General features: G+C 40.9%; 1 protein-coding gene across 6 annotated transcripts in view; it reads left to right on the top strand.

The window, feature by feature from the left end:
* PRELID2 (PRELI domain containing 2) overlaps positions 1–15,769 on the top strand; it is a 65,251-nt gene that overhangs the window by 17,352 nt on the left and 32,130 nt on the right. The gene's annotated exons all lie outside the window — the stretch shown is intronic.

Below are 15,769 nucleotides of genomic sequence, written 5' to 3'. Positions count from 1 at the left end.
ATTCTTCCAGACTTTCAAGAGATACCGTTAGGTACTTACATGTGTATTCACAGAGTCTGTATAGCTTGGTTTTGTGTCTTTTTACATATATGCTTTCATTCTGTGTCAGTCATTGGGTACTTACATTTTTTTGCTTAATAGAACTTGATCCATTTAACATAGAAAACCTAGCTTATTCCTTTATACTGTTCGTGGTATTCAACCCTATGATTATACTGCATCTAGTTAGCTTTTTTTTTTTTTAAGATTTTATTTATTTGAGAGAGAGAAAGCACATACCCACACTAGTGCAGAAACTGGGGAAGGGACAGGGAGAAGCTGACTCCCCGCTGTGCGGGGAGCCTGATGCAAGACTCGATCCCAGGACCCCAGGATCGTGACCTGAGCGGAAGGCAGACACTTAACCGACTGAGCCATCCAGGCGACCCTCTTCAGCTTATTTTTGGTAGAGATTCAGACGGGTTCCAGTTTACCTTTATTACAAACAGTAGTATAGTGTTTGTGAAGCATAGGATCCTTACATAGGCAATATATGAATGTTTCTTTAAAGGAGAAATTTTAATTGTTAGGTTTATTGAGTATATTATTTACAGACAGCAAAATTTATTCTTAATGTACAGTTTTATGAGTTTTGACATCGTTGTATAAACACTGCCACTGTCAAGCTATAGAACATTTATGGAAGACTTTGAAAAGCTATATGCCAACACTATTCAATGAAGAAAGAATATTCTTTTTAACAAACGGTGCTGTCACAACTGGATATCTACAAACAGAAGAATAAAGTTAGAGCCCTACCTCATTCCAAATACAAAATTAATTGAAGATGGATCAAAGACCTAATGAGAGTTAAGACCTATAAAACTTGAAGGAGAAAACAGCTGAAGATTTGTGAAGTTGGATTAGGTAGTGGTTTCTTAGATATGATACCAAAAGCCCAAGCAACAAAAGATAAAATAGGTGAAATTGTTTTCATCAAAATTGAAAACTTATGCTTCAGGGGTACTGTCAAGAAGGTCAGAGGACAATGCAGAGAATGAGAATGCTTGTAAACCATATATCTGATTATATATATATTATATATATATATCTCCATAATTTATGAGAGTGTACACTTATTTTGATGAGCCCTGAATAGTGTATAGACTTATTGAATTGTATTGTACACTGAAACTAATATAACACTGCATGTTAATTATACTTGATATTTAAAAAAAATTTAAAACATGAGCAAAAGATTTGAGTAGATATTTCTCCAAACAAGATGTGTAGATGGCCAGTAAGTATGTGAAAAGATGCTTAGCATCATTCTACATCCAGAAGTGCAAATCAAAATCACGATGAGATACCACTTCAAACCTGCCTGGGATGAGAGCAGTCAAAAAGATACATAGTAGCAAGTGTAGGGAATGGTGGGGAGCCATTGGAAGGCTCTCACACCACTGATGGCAGTGTAAATGGTGCAGCTGCTGTGCAGATCAGGCTTTCAGGGCCTCAGAAAGTTAAGCATAGAGTTACCCTGGAGCCAGCTTTTTCTACTCTGTTGAAAACATACGTGTTTTGTGAAAACACAGAAACTTGTACGGGAATATTTATAAAAACATTGTTCCTGATAGGCAGAGTGTGAAAATGTCTGTCTACTGATGAATATGTCACCAAATGAGGTATACTTATCAATGGAATATTATTCAGTCATAAGAATGAAGGACAGGTTTTATAATGTGGGGGAGGCTTGATAACAGTATGGAAGAAGCCAGTTACAAAAGGTCACATAGCTTATGAGTCAACTTACTTGAAATGTGCAGAATTGCTATGTCCATAGCGATGGGAAATAGATTAGTGGTTGCCATAGTGGGCAGCGACTGCTAATGGGCGTGGAGTTTCTTTTTGGGGTGATGAAAATGTTCTGGAACTCCCATTGATGGTTGCCCAACTCTTAAGTATAGCAGAACTGTTGAGTTGTACGCCTTAAAAGAGTTCGTTTCCGTAAGCCAGCAGTTCCTATTCACATACTTTAAAAAAATTTTGCCAAAATAATGGGTGAGAAATGATAATTCCTTTTGAGATAGGCTTAAAAACAAAGGCAAAATATAAGGAGCATCAAGTATTAATAGTGATTACTGCTGTGAGTGCAGATTTTAGAAATCCTGTACTGTTTTTCGTTTTTCTGTATGATTTGAATCTTTTATTAACCTGTCATTTTCATGGAGATAGTAAGACTCTCAAGCTCAAATAACTTAAACCCCTGAATTTAAAATTCATTCTGGAGACCCATCACTTGTATGGATTGTTACTGCTTCCCATGATTTCGGTCCTGTGGTGCTAATTCTCAGATGCTCCAGGCGCACCCGGAGTAGTGTGAAGGCCTCGGCTTACTAGCCTCTGAGCGGGTGTGCCTGGAACCACCTACTAGGTGTGTTTCCTCAGCTTCTCCCTTGACAGGAGCTTCACACGGAACATGGATGTTTGGGATTAAGTATAAAAGCTGTGGCCGGAGTATAGGGGAGTCTGTGTGTGTTTGTTTTGTACATGGAAGTAGTAAAAGGACAGAATTGTCTGAATTTTATGCAGAAAACACAAAAGTCTTGAATCCACCTTGTTTTAGCCTTGGTTTTCTCAGAGATCCGGGCTATTGCTGGCTAGTCTGCACTGGACCTTTACCAGTGAAATGTAAAGTGATAATTGGCCCTGACGATCCAAGGAAAACATCCTTCAGTACCTTTTCCCTCTGTGTCTTTTTTAAAAGTTACTTTTCCAATATCTTGATTCTGGAAAATATGATACATGTGTCTTATAAAAAAATAGTAATCAGGGTCACCTGGATGGCTCAGTCGTTAAGTGCCTTCCTTCGGCGCAGGTCATGATCCCAGGGTCGTGGGATCAAGCCCCGCATAGGACTCCCTGCTCGGTGGGAAGCCTGCTTGCGTTCCCTCTCTTGCTGTCTCCTCTGACAAATAAATAAATAAAATCTTAAAAAAAAAAAAATAAAGCAAGCCAGTAGGCTTATTTGGTTAAAAAAAAAAAAAAGAAATATATAAATATGTATACATACATATGTATACATATATGTTTCATATATGTATATATGAAACAGTTCTACGGGGAGAAACCAGTTTTCATTACCTAGAAATAGTGTTTATTTACATAATTTTCTTAGTTCATTCCTAATTGGCATTTAGAATATTTTTTTGCATGTTTTTGCTATTACAGATAATGCTGTGATGAAATCCCTATTATGTCTCTCTGTAGTTATTCAATAATCTTTTAAGGTACATGGAGCAAAGTTGGATTTCTGCGTCAAAGGTTATATTTTGATACATATTATCAGATTGTTTTATAAAAAGGTTTGACCAATTACACTTTTTTTCCCCTTTGATTTGTTACATTCTTGTCCTCTCCCAAATACTCTTTTTAGATTTTTGATATATCAGGCCAATATTTTATTGACACCTCCCATATCTGGGTCAAAACCAGATCCTTCTCCAACAGTGTTTTAAAGCTGAGTTTGAATAACTTGCCAAGCCAAGGTGTGAGTCCAAGTATCATGGATGCCACCTTGAGCAAAGTGGTGAGCTAGAAATATGGACATAGGTAAAGGGTGGAGTGATGTCAAACTGTAGAGCGCCTTGGATCCCAGGTTATGGAGGAAGGGCCTTGTTCTTTCAGCAGTCAGCAGCGGCATGAAGGTTTCTGAGCAGGGGATAATGTGATGAAAGCTGTGGTCCAGACTCTAGGAAACTTGTTGTCTTAGCTCTTGACATGGATTTAAGGAAGGCATTTTAGACATTCTAAATGAATGGGTAATCAGGGGGGGACATCGAGGAAAGGACTTTATTTCTTCCCCCTCCTTTGCCAGGGAATGTGACAATGATGGCTGGCCACTATACCCAGAGGATGAAATATGGACAACCCCCGCCTCTACCTTAAGAGAAAAAGCTGTCAAAGCTATTGAGTCTAAAATTAGACCCTCAAGCTGTGTGTTGGTTAGCAGGTGTAGTATGTGATGGGAAACCAGATGTCATTGTGTCCCTATATGTGGCCTGTTGGCTCAACTCAGAGATGGGCTCCAAAAGGGTTCCTTAGAATCTGACTAAGCCTTGATCTGTGTTTTTTTAACACAGATCCAGCTTTGGCTTCCTGCTGGTGTTATTTGCACTTGGGGCACCTTCTGGGGCAAGAGTTACGTTATAATTTCACGTTCCCTCAAGCACACCAGCTCTGGGGCTGTAAACTCCTTGAATGGACAGTCATGGTTTCTGCTTTCTGAAATCTTACATCCCAAGATGAATTTATTAATTTCTTACTATTTTGTTCTATTTTTCCCAGAACTCAGGGATCACGACCTGAGCCAAAGGCAGATGCTTAACCAACTAAGCCTCCCAACTAAGCCATCCTCCCTTTTTTTGTTTGTTTTAAAGATTTTATTTGAGAAAGAGTGAGTGAGAAAGAGCATGAACAGGAGGGTGGATCAGAGGGTGAGGGAGAAGCAGAGTCCCCGCTGAGCAAGGAGCCCAATGTGTGGCTTGAGCCTATGACCCTGATATCATGACCTGAGCCAGAGGCAGATGCTTAACTGACTGAGCCCCCCAGGCACTCCTGGCTCTTTTCCTAAAAACAGATTTTTAAAAAACTGTACTCTGTGGGCATGTAATTGATACAAATTTGATTTGGCTTTAATGATGGATATTTACTTTATCCAGGAAATTTGAAAAAGATAGTCATCTTGTATTTTCTTGGGCTTTGCTCTTTCACCATAACTCTATGGATTTTGTGGTCAGCAGTAGTTTTTCTGTTATCTTGAGGCAAGGTTGTAGTTATCACCATCAGTGGAGACTTCGCTTTATTCATGATGTTGCCGAGCTGGATTGCTTTTGCTTTAGGTTAACAAGGCCATGCTCCCATGCTCATTGCTGAGTATCTTAGTGGCAGGTGTCTTTACCCACCATGTGGGACAGCTTTTGTTTACTCATTGATGCCTGTAAACCTTATTTCTGAGATTTAAAAGGTGTAGCCTCACAGAGTATGTGGGTTAATAACATTGAATGTATTGACCTAACATTTATGAAATATCAAAGGAATTTCTCTGGAATGTAGTAAAAGAAACAAGCCAGAATCAAACTTGACACCGGGATTAAATTAATGGGATGAGCAGCTGTTTTCAGTTCAGTAAATTTTCATTATAATTGAAGTTACACTTATGAATATTCTTCGTTCTCATAAAATGTACAACATTTTTTATTTTTTATTTTTCAATTTCTGGATTAAAACATCCCAAGCCTTGAGTCTTCATCTGGTGAATCACAAAATACAATAATTTGCATATTTCAAGAGGCTCATGGTTGGGCAGTGTGTGTGTGTGTGTGTGTGTGTCCATTTTTTCCTTGCTTTGAAGTCTTTTTTTTTTTTTTTTTCCTCTCTCATAGCAAATTTGACAATTTGGTGACTTCCTTGTGTTGGGCACCAGCCTTTTTTGGTTGACCTTCAAACTTGCTATCACTGGAATATTAAAATATTGTGGCTTTGTTAACTTTACTTAGGAATTATTTCTAAGCCCCATTCCTGACAATAAAGGGCTTGAGGATGTAGTTATCAAATAACCCAGATAAGTACCACCGTATTCATCCCAAGACATAATACCCCATGCTTATATTCACCTTAATTTTCAGGGTACCAGGGGGTGATCAGACAATTAGAATGTATCGCCAGTTACAGAAAACTGATTAACAAGGCCTTTTCTGTGTAAATAAGATATCTGGGCAGGAGTCTTATTTTTGGTACAGAAGACTGCCCTCTAAAAGATAACCATTTGCTCTTTATGTTTGTGTTCCTGTAATCTGAGTTTTCTCTGGTTTCCAGTCCTGCTGTATCTTAAGTACATAGCACAGTGCTCAGACGCTTGCAGAGGGGCCTCTGTGCTGTTCATGGACAGAATGGCAGATCGTGCTGCTTATGTGCTGAAATGGGGACGAGGAAACTGAGAAGCGGTGGAATCGGCAAGAGGGTCAAGTGCAAACTGGGCAAATCCAAGATGAACTGGTAGGAAATTGAACATGGAGGAGATCTTGAAATCACCAGTAACACGGAGACCTTGCTCCTTTTTGCTGCTGGGTCACTTATATTGGTTTAACTTTGGGAAAGGCAGAAAGCTGGCCTGAACACTCTCATAAAGTAATATGAAGATTTACTGAGATGACGACAAAGGAGAATGCTCTCTACCTGGAGAGTATAAGGCGCTACATGCATAAAAGTTGTTGTTGGAACTAATGGTGAATAAATTTTTAGTTTAGTGGCGTAAGCTCTTTGATTGAAAATAGTGGTGATAATTAACAAGGGTTTAGTTAGGGGAGCATTCTGTGCCATTTAAAAAAAAGTAAGAGCTTTTGAAATATCTTAGTCGACGCCTGTTGACTTTTTGTGTTTATCTTCTTTGCCCTTTGGGTTGTGTATTAGTGCAGGATTCAGGGGGAAGGTGAAACGGAGATTTGTTGTGTTGGCTCTAGTTTTGTAGGCCTGGGCTGGTGCTCGGGATTCGGTGTTTTAGAAGTTCTTGAGGCGAGTCTGTTGAGCAAATAGATTTGGGAGCCCGTGATATCTGGTCTGTATCTTGTGGTCCCAGTGGAAACACACTGCTAGCTCCTCTTTGAAATCCCATTTTTCACAAAGTTCCTGTTAATCTCCAATAAATAGCATGACCAGTTGATAACCTGGCTTGTCAGGCAAACAGTAAACACTTTTTGGCAGAAGCACTTTCCTGGAAAGTTTAACAGAATTCACTTGAGGGTCCTCTTAAATTTGTGTCAGAAAGGAATTTCCTGTGGAAGTAACAGAAGAAGAAGGGAGACTTAATGAGTCTGACTACTGTCGAAATTGTGTTGAAGTCTCGGCTCTTATGGATTAGAGATGCTGCTTGTTTTCTTTTTCTCTTTTGGTTAGTCTTAAATCTGTAGTAAGTAAATATGTTGAGTATTAAAAGTTATAATACTTTATCACCAGGCATTGATACCATGCAGAACAACCTACAGGTCTTAGGACAACAGAGCAGGAATCTGATGCCCGTCTGCTCATTTAAGGATCTGTCTTCTCCATCAGGTTGAGAATCAACATCTGGGAGCTTGGTTGTTGTCTTTCCAATCAAGGATAATATAGGAAATAAGGAAAGAGACGGAAAGTAAAAAAGCCACGTGGACTTCAGCTTCCTGGTCTGCATTTAAAGCTTCATTTTGAGACATCTCATGTGGAGGTGGAGGCAGCTCCCTTTCTATGTGTCTGACCTCAGGAGGGTTGCAGTGCTGAGAGGAATTGAGGTGGTGGTTTCTAGCTTGTTCTTTAATCTCCCCTCTGCTTAGGGATGACTCAGCAGCCTTCTGTCTGACGACAGGAAAACCTAACCCTCACATAGTTCTAGTTTGGATGAATCTTACTCCAAATATCCTTTGTAATCATGTGTTCCGATAATCTTTCCTCTTTTTTTTTTTTTTCTACAAGTATTGCCTATTCACCATAGGATGGTTAAAGTATACAGATAAGAAAAAACAGTATGTTCATCCCCTCTTTGGGTATGTGCTCATTCTAGTCCGTGGCCCCAAAGGGAACCTGTATTCTGACTGCCATCTTTATAGATTAATTCTTGTGGAACAGAATCAGGGTCTGTACTCTGCTTTGTCCATTTTCTTTTGTTGACTGTTGTGTTTGGGAGCCTCCTCTGGGTTTATCTGTACTCGTTCCAGTGCTGTGTAGCGTACCATTCTAGAGCATGCTGCACTTGCTACAGTTTATTTACTCATTCGGCAGAAAAATCATTTTTACAAACATGGAATCATACTGTACATGGTGTTCTGACTTTTACATTAATTTAACATTACATTCGGGACTGCCTTTCCTTATTAAATATGTCATTTTAAAATGATTTTCCATGGCTGTTTAGATGTATTTGTTGGATAAAATTATTCTGGTGTGTTTTATTAAATGCCCGTATTGGGCATTTGCATTTTTTCTCATTATTTGCTCTTCTACATAATGGTGTGATGAATTTCTTTATAGGCTGCTCTAAGCCCTCAACTAAGATTATTTGCTGAGGACACATTTTTAGAAGTAGATATATGAGTCTAAGGGTTTGCATGTGTTTGAGGCTTGTATAAGGTTAGGTATTGCTAAACTGAAGCACACATTTCTACACATCTCAGAAAACTCCCGAAGGGGAAGGCACTTGGCAGTGTTGTATAGACCTGCATTGCAAATGGGAGGGGGAATAGCTACCTAATTTACAGGGCCCAGTGCAAAATGGAAATACAAAGTCCCAGGACGTGTGGGTAGCTCAGTCAGTTGAGCATCTGCCTTTGGCTCAGGTCAGGTCAGGGCCCTGGGATTGAGTACCACATTGGGCTCCTTGGTCAGTGGGGAGCCTGCTTCTCCCTCTGCCTGCTGTTCTCTTGCTCCCTCGCTCTCTCTGACAAATGGATGGGTGGAATCTTCAAAAACAAAAACAAAACAGGAAACAAAGTCCTTTGTTCATAGTGGTTGAGAATTTCAGGAATAGGGACATAGATCATTTAACCAAGTGTGTAGCAAACCATGCAGCAGCATAGGTGGCATGTCCTTGAAGCCAGCACCAAATGGGATGTGCGCTCCGGGAGGCCTGATATCTCAAGGCAAGACTACGAATGGATCAGCTCACAGACTGTTGTAGATTTTGAAACTTTGACCACCACTCAGATGTCAATAAAGCTTGCCTTAAATAGACATTTTTTCTTAGGTAGTAAAGTTGCTGGAAGGGATATGGGATCTGAGATTGACTGTGTGGATTTATATAGTGGCCCTGTCACTTACTTTTGTGAGGCCTTAGCAAATTTGCCTTTTTGAACCTCAGTTTTTTTTTTTTTATCTGTACAATGGGGTTAATATTACTTCATAAGACTGTTGTGGGAATTAATGGAAATGTATGCATATAAAGGACTTAATGCAATACCATAGTGGGCTACTAAAAAGTGTTATTATATGGGGCACGTGGGTGGCTCAGTCAGTTAAGCATCGACTGTTGATCTCAGCTCAGGTCTGGATCTCAGGGTTGTGAATTCATGCCCTGTGTTGGGTTCCACACAGGATGTGGAGCCTAATTTAAAGAAAAAAACGTGTTATCAATTGTAATTGATGATCAGTTCTTAAGCCCGCGGTTTACAAGACTGAGCCACCTTGCCCTGTAATACGTACCTGCGCGAGGCTGTTGGGCTCCTGAGATTCCACCACTTGATAATTCCGTAGTATTACGGAATTCCCTGCTGCAGCTCACGATTAATAATTTAGGACTCTGGTCAATAACCCATTCCTGGGACTTGTTAGAGGAGAGCAGCTCGGAGGGGGAGGGCCCCAGGACTGGGGGCTAGAGAGGCTAGTGGGTGTTCGGTTTCACGTGGCTGTTGTGCAGAGTGTGCGAGTATGATGTGTGATAGCAGGGTGAGGAGGAGGCTGGTAAGATGGGAGGGCTCCAGCGTGCGAAGGGCTTTGAATGCCAGAATGGGTCAGGAGGGATTCATTGCTAAGTGGTTTAGGGTGATTGAGTGTCACCTAGAATTTACTGAGGTGCGCAGGTTTGGGAGTTGACCAGAATTGGATTTGTGCTGTGAGCATTTAACTTCCCAGGCACGCTGTTTGTCTTTGTGTGAATGGGAATACTGATGGTGGTGGTAGCAGATGGCATTATTATTAGTGGCAGTAATAGCAGTAGGTTAGTATTATTAACTAACATTACGGAATGCTTACCCAGATGACATTGAGTGCTTTACACATACTACCTTATTCCTCCTGTGGAAAAACCTATGTAATAGGTATTATTAATCCCATTTTACTGAGGAGGCTGAACCTCACATAGCATTAGGTACTTGCTTATGTTGGCAGGTCTCCATTCTGTGTGAATCCAAAAACTACATCCTTAATTATGTTCCCTTTCTCTTTCCCTGTTTGTGTGTGTGTGTGTGTGTGTAGGTTAAGATTGCTTAGCACTTATTGAGAACTCTGCCAATTGGATTGGTTCTCTGAGGAAGCATTATGATATGAGTGGGCTTGGTAAGATGGGGTGGGAGAGTCCCCGTATTCTGGCATGGTGGAATTCATGTAGGAGCCGGAGAGTGTCTCCAGCACTGTTGGGCCCATGGAGCAGGAGCAGGCAATCTGACCTGCAGGCCCTGCCTGTCTTTTGGGCTGTCCCTCTGTGTGGTCACAGGAGAAGGCCAGAATCACCATGATTAGAACTGAGATGTCATCACAACAGGAATATCTGTGGAAACTTTTTCCCCCCTCAAAGACACTTTAATTAAATTCCCATCATGAAAACAATTAGGCAAGATTTGCCATACCTAACCAGTCAATAATTCAAGGCCAGGATCTCATTAAGAGCTTTTGCTTTCCCGGAAACTGCCGTTTTGAGGATTCAGAACTAGTGGCTGCATGATCTGGGAATTAATTTATCCATATATCCCCCGAACTTTTTTATTTTCCCCTATCCGGAAGGAAACACATTTTTAAATGACCTAGGAGACCAGTTGTATAAAGTGGCATTCGCTTTCACAAAGACGTTCCTAGGTTTGAGGTATGCATTCTGTCGTCATTCTGTTGTGGTCTGTGGAATTATGTCTGCCTGCAGACAGAGCGAGAGATGTGACTCTGATACAGGGGCCACACACATCAGGGAGCCTCCTCTCCGACCACAATTTTCCAGATACTGTGGTGACTTATCTTTGAGCCAGGTGAAGGGTGCCCCCTACTGACCTTAGCAGGTAGAAATCTCGAGAGTCCGCGTTCAGTCGCCCTGACCAGGGTATTGAGATGTACTATAAATTCTCTCATTCTTTTGCTTCCTTCTCTTCTCTCCCTGCTCTCCTTCTCTCCATGCTTTTGTTCCTAATGCGTTACTGATTTTTCTACCATATGCTAACCATTGCAGATGGCATTGAAGCAGTAAAGAAAAAAAAAACACACAAGTATAACCATTTAGAAAGACAGTTGCCATCAGGTTGAAACTGCACATGTCCTGTGACCCAGACATTCGGCTCATCTGTATGTTAGAGACACTTGCAGACCTGTGTACCTCGATTCCCTGTAACATGTTCATCTTCAGTAGATCGGAGAAATGATTTGGAGTGTTTTCAAGCAAGGGAACACCATGCGCCAGTGAGAACGAACGGACAAGTTACATGCGGTGATACGGATGAATCTCCGCTGAGCAATGCAGGTGTATTCTCTGCGGCTTCGTAAGCGGTCCGTGGCAAGATCAGCCGGTGCTTAGGAAACTGATTTGGGCAGCGTGGATTATGGAGAGCATACACTGGAGACCAGGATCCCCCATGAGAGGCAGTTGTGGTCCTGGAGAGAGAAAATCGCTGGGCTAACCCCAGGCAGTGGCCATGGCAGTGGCAGGGAAGAGAATGGCGTGGGCTGCTGAGGGGCCGTTGAAAGTAAAATCAACACTATGTACTGACTGGCTGAGTGTTTGGGTGGATTAGGAACAGAATACTATAACCCGTTGCTGCGGTCTCGAGTATCATAGACGAGGAGGATGGCTGTGTTGTTAACTGACATGGGAGCAGGCCTGGGGTTTTGAAGCGGTAGGTAATGAATGTCCATCCACCAAACTGTATGACCCTGGGCAAGTTATTGAACAACTTCTTACCACAATATCCTCATGTGTAAAAAAGAGAAAATGTTTTAAGGGTAACGACCTCAGAAGATCATACGGTGTCTGATTCATAATACACACTGTTGAAGAGTAAAAGTGATCCTGGGTATGTAACATCATAAACGTGATTGGTCCTTCCTTTAGGCTGCGTAGGGATAAAAGACAGATGTAGGAAAACCTGAATTGTCTTTATGTCTCTTGAGTGAAACATCACACACTTGAAGCTTGGGAGCAGTGGAAAGTCTCAGGACAAAAGGCACAAAAACCAGAGGTTGCACAGTGTGGGAAAAGGGAAATCAAGAGGTGATTTAACGAGATTTAAAGTGAATGATGTCAGAAGTTAGCATGTACCTTTACTGAGAATTGTCCTTGGGATCGCAGAGCCTTTTGAAGAATCACTTTTTATTTATATAGAAATGATCCTCAGGTCCTTATTATTATTGGTTTTGGTGATTACTAAGTAATACATATTATAGAAGATTAGTAAAAGGGAGAAGATAAAAAAAAAAACTATAATTCTAACATCCAGAGATTCTTTTCATATTTTAGCTCTGTCCATTCGTCTTTCCATCCATCAGTCCATCTTTTCTTTCGTGCTTTTTTTTTTAAGAGCTGAAATTAAACTGTTTCTTGTGCAACCTGCTGTGTTTTGCCAGGGAACTTAAAAGAAGGCTTATCTAGCACGAGGGATTTACTTTGGCTATGTGTAGTAAGAAGAAAATGTCTGATGTGCTTTGTCAATGAATTATTGAGGGAAGGTGCAACATTTTCTTCTCTAGCAGGCTTAAAATATACTAGGATAAACTCATTTCAATGATGGTGAGGGCATGACCCCGCTTTACTGCCCTGTTATTCTCTGATATGTTGACAAGCCAGGAGAGTGCTTTTCTGAGCACTTACATCTCCCAAAAGTAGCAGAAAGAAATATTGGTTAGAATATGATGTAACAGAGACTTTTATTAATCCCTCACCTACACTTGCCTTGAGGACTGAAGAGTTTATCTCTCCCAAGAGTGTAAGACTGCTCAACTTTTCATTTTTAAATATTAAAATCACTGTAAAATTCTACTCTGACTAATCTGGAATAAAGACAGGAAAGATTAGTGTCACTAGGATATAGTTTTACATGAACAAATCATTTTAAATAGGCTTAAATCTAAGAGGTGGAAGCTGCTTTGCCTAGACTGACTATTTGCTTAGACTATTTATGTCAAATTGGCTAGGATAATTCTGCGTGTGTGAGAGAGAGAAGCTTTCCTTTTATGGAATGCACGATCGAAATGTAGAGGTTCCTGCTACTAGAGAATTAGAAGGTCTAATAAGAGTTATGCTAATTATTTTTTACCCAAATCACAGCTTTTTGGATCCATGATTTTCCTCGAGTATCTTTCTTGGTGTGAGCAAATGTGTCATTCATATATATATAGATATATATATGCCCACCCCCACCCCCGCCAAATCCACATACAGGAGACATGGCTCTCGTCTCTTTTCCGCAAAGATGGATGAAGCTAGAGGAAATATTTTCTTTGTTTAATTTTTTTTTTTAAAGATTTTATTTATTTATTCGACAGAGAGAAATCACAAGTAGTCGGAGAGGCAGGCAGAGAGAGAGAGGGAAGCAGGCTCCCCGCTGAGCAGAGAGCCCGATTCGGGACTCGATCCCAGGACCCTGAGATCATGACCCGAGCCGAAGGCAGCGGCTCAACCCACTGAGCCACCCAGGCGCCCCTCTTTGTTGAATATTTTTGGTTACAAAGAAATTTACTATTTATGAATTTATTCACATAACAAATGCTTACTGAACTCACTGAGTGTGGGTACTTTGTTGCAAATGGGGGATAGGAGATGGTCTGAAAGCATTTAAGGGTGGCAATAAGCTGTTTAGTCAGTGGTGCACTGTAACGGTTTGTCCGCACCTGTTACTTGGTGGCCTCAGAAGTAGAGTACTTGCTGCCTGCAGGATAAAGTCTAAACTCCTCAGCATGAGTAAACCGTTTGCCATCTGGTGGTCTCCATTTGTCCTCCAGTCTCCTCTCCTAATATCTGCTGTGCCCATTTCTGTTCATTCCTATGAACAGAATTTGTTAAGCTCCTTACTAAGTACTGGGCATTTTCAGATAACTTGGGGCCTCTCAGACATTCTCTGTTTCTTTGTGTTCTCTTGCTCGGGTCCTTGTGGTTTTCCTTACTGGAATGCTCTGACTCTGTTTGCTGGTATGACACTCAGCCACTCTGGCCACGAGATTTCTCTGGAAATCTCATTGGAGTTCTCTTATATGTGTTAAATTGCTTTTTCCCTTGCTGCTTTCAAGATATTTTACTTGGGGATGTCTTGATTGTAATCTTTTTTTTTTTTTTTAAAGAATTTATTTATTTATTTGACAGAGAGAGATCACAAGTAGGCAGAGAGGCAGGCACAGAGAGAGGAGGAAGCAGGCTCCCTGCTGAGCAGAGAGCCCCATGCGGGACTCGATCCCAGGACCCTGGGATCATGACCTGAGCCGAAGGCAGTGGCTTAACCCACTGAGCCACCCAGGTGCCCCTATAATCTGTCTTGATGTAGGTCTCTTTAGATTTTTTTTTTTTTTTTTTTTTTTTTTTGGTATTCATTGAGCTGCTTGAATTTGGATGTCTATTTCCTTTCTCAGATATGGCAAGTTTTCAGCCATTATTTCTTCAAATAGGCTACCTGCCCCGTTCTCTCCTTTGCTTTTGGCATTCCCATAATGTGTATAATTGATCATTTGGTGATGTCCTGTAAGTCCCTTAAGCTATCTCGCTTTTCTTCATTCTTTTTTCTTTTCACTCCCCTTAACTCAATAATTTCACATGACTTGTGTTTAAGTCTTCTGATTCTCTGCTTGTTCAAGTCTGCTGTTGAATCTCTCTAGGACATTTCTCAGCTCAATTATTTTTACTTCACCTTGTGAATTTGTTTGTTTGCTTTTTAAATGGTTACTGTTTGTTCATAATCTCATTTTGTTAATGCATCATTTTCCTGGTTTTGTTTAGTTGTCTCTCTCTGTTCTCTTTTAGTTTATTGAGGATTTTTTTAAGGTGATTGTTTTGCATTATTTGTCAGATAAGTCATAGATCCATTTCTTTTAGGCTTGGTTTCTAGAGGTGTATTTTGCTCCTTTGAGTGAGCCTTGTTTCTTTGTTTACTTCACGATCTTTTCTGGAAACTCAAGCATTGAAAAAACAGCCGCCTTCCCCAGTCTTAATGGACTGGCTTCATTGAGTGGAAGACCTTCACTAATTAGCCCAGACAGAGATTCTGGAGGTCTTTCAGACCTTTTCAAAGGATGATTCTTCTCTAGCTTTGTGTGTGAAATTTTTTTTCTTTCTTTTTTTTTTTTTTTTTAAACATCTTAATTTAATTTTTTTTCAGTGTTCCAAGATTCATTATTCATTGTTTATGCACCACACCCAGTGCTCCATCCAATCTGTGCTCTCCTTAATACCCACCACCAGGCTCACCCAACCCTCCCCTCCCCTCCCCTCCTTCTCTCAGTCCACAGTCTCTCATGCTTCGTCTCCCTCCCAGTTCCCCCCAATTCATTTTTCCTCTCCTTCTTCTAGTGTTCTCCATGTTATAGTTAAAGAGGTCTACCCCTGTTCCCCAGTTGCCACGACCTCTTGCTGTGCCTGGTATCTGTCTGGGGCACTGCAGAGTCCGGTGCTCTAATAGGTTGCCACACTCACCTTTGTTCTCAGCAGCTCCCAAAGTATCCTGCCATTCCTTTCAGCAATCTGAGTCAGCTGAGAGTTGGGCAGCCCCCTTGTAAAGCCAGAATATTGGATATTCCGTTCTTCTGCTTGCCTCCCAAGGGAGAAGCTAGAAGTGGGGAGTTTTTCCTTAGTTGCACAGTGCTTTGCTCTGTGGATGGGAGCTAAGGTGGGTAAATGGAATGAACTTCTTTCTCACTTTGGTGTGGCTTTTTGACTTTGTACTCACCTGGCATGCTGCAAACTGTGGAGTTCTTCCAAAGGCAGGTTGGTCCATATACTGTTAACTTGGAACCTCCATGGGGTAGTGAGGACCTGGAGTTTTCTCTTCTGCCATCTTTCTGATGTTACTCTCAAGTGTTACCTAAT

Source organism: Mustela lutreola, chromosome 5 (assembly GCF_030435805.1).
Source record: "Mustela lutreola isolate mMusLut2 chromosome 5, mMusLut2.pri, whole genome shotgun sequence".
Taxonomy (NCBI): domain Eukaryota; kingdom Metazoa; phylum Chordata; class Mammalia; order Carnivora; family Mustelidae; genus Mustela; species Mustela lutreola.
The sequence above is the reverse complement of the archived record's forward strand: the minus strand, read 5'-3'. Positions and strand labels throughout refer to the sequence as shown.